This window comes from Hemicordylus capensis, chromosome 3, assembly GCF_027244095.1.
Source record: "Hemicordylus capensis ecotype Gifberg chromosome 3, rHemCap1.1.pri, whole genome shotgun sequence".
Classification (NCBI taxonomy): Eukaryota; Metazoa; Chordata; class Lepidosauria; order Squamata; family Cordylidae; genus Hemicordylus; species Hemicordylus capensis.
In genome coordinates, this window is record NC_069659.1 from 285168921 (window position 1) to 285175175 (window position 6255).

Genomic DNA, 6255 nt, shown 5'->3' on the forward strand with positions numbered 1-6255 from the left:
CGCACACTCAGGACAAAAGGGCTTAGTAGTCCAGGATTCCTCAAGGGACCTTAAAGGGTGTGACAAGAAAGGAAAGGCATGCACTGATTTCAGGCATGGAGCCAAGGAGGCTTGACCTCAAAGTCTGGGGCTATGGGTGGTGGAAAAGAACCTCACCATGATATACCAAGACTTGCCTGCACCAGAGTTGGGTAGATTAACTGCTAGTTGATCATTGCAGAACCTTATGTTTGTGTAATAAATTTGTGGCTTTGATTATTCAGTGGCAATTGCCTTTCCTCTTTGTTGCTGTACCTGAGGGCAACTCATTCTCCTTATTTCAGCCTATGGAGCCATTGGGTTTTCCTGTCTAGACTGGGCATTCCCACTGTGAACCTGTTGTGTGGCTGTTATTATATATTACAGGCATCTATACCCCACCTGTCCGTTATTGAAATAATGCCCAAGGCAACTTACAAAAATAAAAATAAAACCAAATAAAACCACAGTCCATTAAAAGAGACAATTATACAAGCAAAAGGTTGTTTTTAAAAAACCTCAACCAATTACTAGGCTGAAAGTCTGCGGAAACAAAAATGTTTTAACACAGCATCGAAAAGCTGGGAGGGAGGAGTAAGATGGGTTTCCCCAGGGAGGGAATTCCAGATTCTGGGCACGGCCACAGAGGAGGCCCTCTCCCACATCCCAGTCCAATTCATCTCAGATATTGGCAGGACATCAAGAAGGGCTTCACCCACAGATCTTGGCATGAGGGCAGGTTCATTTGGGAGGAGGCAGCCCTTCCTGGTCTCATTCATGTAGGGCTGAAAAGGTTAACAAACACCACCAAAGCTCCCTAGTGAATTGCTCAGAGCCCCCAGATCTCATCAGCCGCTGCCTCGCGCCTTCGCCCCCCACCTCCATGCTCTCTTCCAGAAAGGAAGTGTGCCTAGCCTCACCTAGCCCTCAGTTCCTTCCACCTTTATAAGTGCCGTATTACAATATTAGAGTCTTTTAAAGCCATAAATAATGATTCAGGGTGGAGGTGATGATATGATTGAGTTTAATTTTCAAAAGGGAGGCTATGGGCCCAGCAATGCCCTTGACACCAGTATTTTTGGTCATTTGTCATTTTGAGTCAGGCTCAGAAGCAGGGCAGCAACCAATGAAGTAATGGTGTCGCATGCAACTAACGCCGCGCGGCGGTCAAACATCTGCCCCAGCAGTTGGGACAAGCTGTAATTTCTCAACACTTCTCAGCAGCATCCTTGTATGGAGCACATGGCAGGAAATGAAATACGGTATCACCAAGGCATGTGGCACCATGGCCAATCTGACTGGCTTAGGCCATCTCTCAGTGCCATGAGCCATGTGGGGAAATGTGCATGGATTAAAAAGTTGGGCCATGTGCAATCAGCCCTGCATGTCAATGGAATTGCTGCGGTCTCACAAACTGATTGTCGCATCTGTTCTGGAGATGGGAGCCAGTGGCTATTCCCTTGTTCTTGGCTTCCACAACAGATCACATAAAAAGAAAACTTGTGGTCTCTATTGGAGGCAAGGGGATCAAAGCCAAATTCTTGGCTCAACTGGGCTGCTGGGGGTCACGTTCTTCATGCTGTCCCTGAAGAATGAATCAGTGCTCCATTCACCCTCTGCTCACTCGAGATGGTCTAGAACCTAAAATGGGGATGCCAAGAGAACTTGAAAAGAACAGCTCTTCCATTCTCAGCTCTATCCTACCTTGAATTTTGACAAAGATCCAGCAACCCTAATCCTGTATAGCACTCTTTGAGTGTGCAAAGCACTTCACATGAATCATCTTAATTATCATGTAAACCTTTCAACAACCCTGCAAGATGTGTACATATTATCCCCTTGTTGGAGCTGGGCCTAAGAAGGAGTGGCTTGCCTGAGGCCACCTGGCAAATTCATCGTAGAGGCAGGATTCAAGCCACGGAAGTCTCAAGTCATAACTCAGTCTCTTAGCCAGGACACTACACCAGCTGTCTGATGCTACACTATTTATTTATTTATTTATTTATTTATTTAAAATGTATATTGATGAAGAGCGATGGGAAACACTTATATCAGGCAGCAGCGATATGGGAAGGTGCTGAAAGGCATCATCCCATACTGCGGGGGAGATGGCAATGGTAAACCCCTCCTGTATTCTACCAAAGACAACCACATGGCTCTGTGGTCACCAGGAGTTGACACTGACTCGAAGGCACAACTTTACTTTACCCAAGAACCATTTTGCTCTAAGAGAAGGAGAGAGAAAGAAAGAAGTGAACTTAAAGCAAGTAAAGACTAAACATGTTCCTTCAGTTCTTCACTGAAGCATTTCTGCAAATCACTTTGGGAGGTTCACCTGGAAAATGGTATATAAAAGCCATAGATAGATAGATAGATAGATAGATAGATCCTGCCTTTCTCGTGAAATTGAAGGAGACTTTTAAAAAAATTAAAATTACAATATCAAAAAGAAAAAGAAGAAAAGATTACATTAAACCAAATCAAAGAAGGCTAGCAAATAACAACCAGGGAGAATGCCAGCCAAAACAGAAATTACCAAACCAGTGGAATACTGGCAAAGATGGAGCTGGCTGGATTTCCCAGGGGAGGGAGGGGCAGCCACATTAAATAAAACTCTTTTGTGTGAACCATATCTCTGAAGAGGAGGAACATTCAGAGAGGTCCTCTTGCAAGTTCTCACAAGGCAGGCAGATTCATGTGGAGGGAAGCAGTCCTTCAAATATCCTGGCCAGGGGCAGTGCTAGGTGCTTAAAAGGTATGGGGCCCCGACTCTGAACCCCACTTTTGATAATTAAATTCAGTCATACCACCCACACAAGGATAATTGCAAAGGTTCTTTAATGTTAATAACACAGGCCCTATGAAGGTGGGAGTGGCAGAGAGCGAGGTGAGGCTAAGAGCTCTCTCCCAAGCTCTGTGCAGCTTTCCTTTCTGGAAGCCGTCATGGAGAAGGGAGGTGGCTGATGAGATTTGGAGTCCTGAGTAATTCATTGGGGGCCTGTGCCCCATGAGCCAGCCCCTAAAGATGCCCCTGATCCTAGCCCCAAACCATTTAGGGCTCTAAAGGTCCAGCACCTTGAACTGCATCCAGAAACACACTGTGCAGTTGGAACAAAACAGGTGTTATGCACCCTAAGGGTCTCAAATAAGTCAGGACCCTTTCTACCAGAATCTGGAGCAACTGGAGTTTCTGAAAGGTCTTCAAGGGCAGTCCCATATAGAATAGTATTCCAACAGAGATGCAATGAGGGCATGAATCATGGTGACCAGCTCTGGCTGAGATCAAAATGGTAGCTGTCAGAGCACCAGCCAAAGTGAGGCCAAGGCTTCCAGACCACAGCAGAACCGGAATACCCAGGTGTGATGTCAGCTCCAGGAGAAATCCCAAATGATGCACCTGCTCCTTCAAGGGGAGTGCAACCCTGTTTAGAACAGGTTGACAGCCATTGCCACATCTGCAGTTTCCTGACCAGGAGAATCTTTGTCCTGCCTGGATTCAATTTCAGCCCACATCCACCCCTTCCCTGCCTCCTGACACTGATATTGAACTTCTGTCACTAAGTTCTCTAGTCGGAGATGGACTTGCTGTGCCATAGACCATGGTGTGGAGGGACAATGTTCTTGGGTAGACTTAGGCCTCAACATAACCTTTAGACCAGGGGTAGGCAACCTTGGCACTCCATCTGCTCTTGAACTACAACTTCCATCACCCCCAGGGGATGGTGGGAGTTGTAGTTCAACAACAGATGGAGTAGCGAGGAGGTTGCCTACCCCTGTTTTTGACATTTTCCAGTCCCCTTTTTCTGATGGCATTTGTAAAGGATCAGCAGGTAAGGGTGATCTAAATGCCCTAACTGGTGCATCTGAATGCTACCTGTTTACAACTCAGAACCAGTGCTCTTTCACATCAGAATTGATTTATTAATTCACTTTTCCTCCTTGGTCCTTCTCCTGGGGTTTTTCTCCTGGCTTATTGTTCCTCACAATAACCCTGTGAGGTAGCCTAAGCTTAGATGTAGTGACTAGCCCAGGTTTATCTAGTGTGGTTTATAGCTGATCCTAACCCTGGTCTCCTGATTATCTAAAGTCACCTTCTTCAGAGCCAGCATTGCATATCTTTTTCTTGGAGGTCCCACTTCTTTCTATGGTTCTCGAAGGCACTTTGAAGAAAAGAAAGATGGGCAGAAGTATGAAAATCTCAGAAGATATTCATAAAAGTTCTTCAGGCAGTAAGTTGTCTGCTATTTACATCTTCTGGCTTATTCACATACTTCCCTGCCCACCTCCCTTTCCTTTAAATGTGGAAGTTATACTTACATGTTGTGTGTTGTTTAGCAGACGCTGAAATGTCTTTTTGAAAACAGTCTTTGTGTAACTATCCCGGCTCTTGTACGGGTTGGCTGTCTTAGTGGTGCATGACCAAATCTCATTTTCACTTCCAAGGAAAATAGAAGACCTTTTGTACAAGACAATGGTGTTGCCTCCTAATCCGATTTAATTAGACTTCCAGTGGGTGTATGTTTGCCTGCACCTGATTACAGAAAATACATCCAAATGTTAAGACTGCGCCAAGTTATTTTTGCTATTGATTATATGTCCTGCTTTTCATTAACACGTTAGCCTTGACTCCCCAACATTGAATATGTTGATTGAAATCTATTCTTCTGCTGAAATTGTTTGTGTGTGAATTTTTAAATACGAAAACAACAAACATTTATATACCGCTTTTCAATAAAAGTCCCCAAATTGGTTTACATAGATATAAAGTAAATGAAATAAAATGCTCCCTGTCCCCAAAGGGCTCATAATCTAAATAAGAAACACAGGATAGACACCAGCAACAGCCACTGGAAAAGATGCTGTACTAGGGATGGATTGGGCCATTCCCCTGCTAAATAAAGAGAATCACCACTTTAAAAGGTGCCTCTTTGCTCAGTTGCTTACAGGTATAGTTGACTGACCCTTCCTTTTGATTAACACAAATTTAATGTATATCTTAAACTCATTGTCTAAATCAGAAGAAGCAGGGAGGCTGATGGTAACAATGTCATCAGCAGCAGGGCTGCGCAAAAATTGCCTTCGTGACAGTTGTTGGAGTTCTCGATAAGTTTCTAGTCCTCAGGAGGAGGGAATCCATGGGCCGACATAGCAAGGACCCGAGCCACAGTCGGGGCAGCGGAGCTCTGCCTTCGCTCTTGGCCATTGGCTCCGATCCGACGTCTGGACCTCGGAGGACCATGCTTGCTTCCCCTCACCTGCCTTCTCCCAACCCAATCTTTCCAATGATTCACTTTTAAAAACAAAAACATCCCGGAGTCCAAAAGCAGGCCTTTGTGGATGTCAAGCATGCATGATGGATTTCGAGCAGAGACCTTGTTGCCGTTTCCTCACGGAGGAGGAGGAGGAGGAAGTACTCGTCTCACTTCTGTCCGCCAGGTTTTCTTCGCCTCCGGGCGTTATCTCGGTTTCTGCCGAGCGCCCTCGGCCAGGCCTTCACTCGTGGTGGGATCCTTTCATCGAGGCCCCTCCGCTATTCAAATCCACACCTTGGCCGGCGAACAATTAATGGATTCACCGGCTCCATCAATCCTCCCTCGGCTCTTTCAGCCCTCTCAGACGTCAACTTGGGAAGAGGCAAAAAAACAAAACAAACGCACCTTCCTCCAAGTTACGTTTTTGGTCTGCTCCGATCCGAAATCCCCGTTTGGATGCGTTTGTATCGCCTAGTTGTATCTTTGGCTCTTAAACTTAATGGATCTTGGCATGTCTTTAAAGGACGCGAGCGATTTCCCAGGTGCGTGCCTATGTATTTCCCACCAACAACCTCGAGTGGCTGGCGCAGTTGCCGCTTTCATTACACGAGGAGGAGGAGGAGGAGGAGGAGAGGGCGCCTCTTCCTCTCTGCTCTTCACCCAGCCTCCCTCCCTCCCCTCCCTCCCCGAGTATTTAGTTTAATTCTTTAACAACAGCCACATAATTAGAATTTGGATTTCCATTAATTTTCCTTGGGCCTGCCTGCAACCATTTGAAAATCACATTGGTAATTAACGTGATACATCACTAATTTTGCCAAGCACTCGCTACGTGCATGCGCGTTTGGTAGACCTCGCGCCTATTAGGCTTGGGAAGGGGGAGGCGGAGAGAGACCGACAGATTGCAGGAGGTGGGGGCGCCGCCGCGAACTCCCCACGCCGTCCAGGCAACCCTATTGTCTCCAGGCGGCCTCATCCTATGCGT

The 6255-nt window shown here is 46.1% G+C and overlaps 1 long non-coding RNA gene across 1 annotated transcript in view; it reads right to left on the bottom strand.

Annotated features, from left to right (window-relative positions):
- Positions 1-3300: 3300 nt before the first annotated feature.
- LOC128352391 (uncharacterized) overlaps positions 3301-6255 on the bottom strand; it is a 3127-nt gene continuing 172 nt past the window's right edge. The window contains exons 2-3 of the long non-coding RNA XR_008320371.1: positions 4336-4549; positions 3301-4178 (exon numbers count right to left, since the gene is read on the bottom strand). This is a non-coding gene — a long non-coding RNA (uncharacterized LOC128352391). The remainder of the gene's footprint in view (positions 4179-4335; positions 4550-6255) is intronic.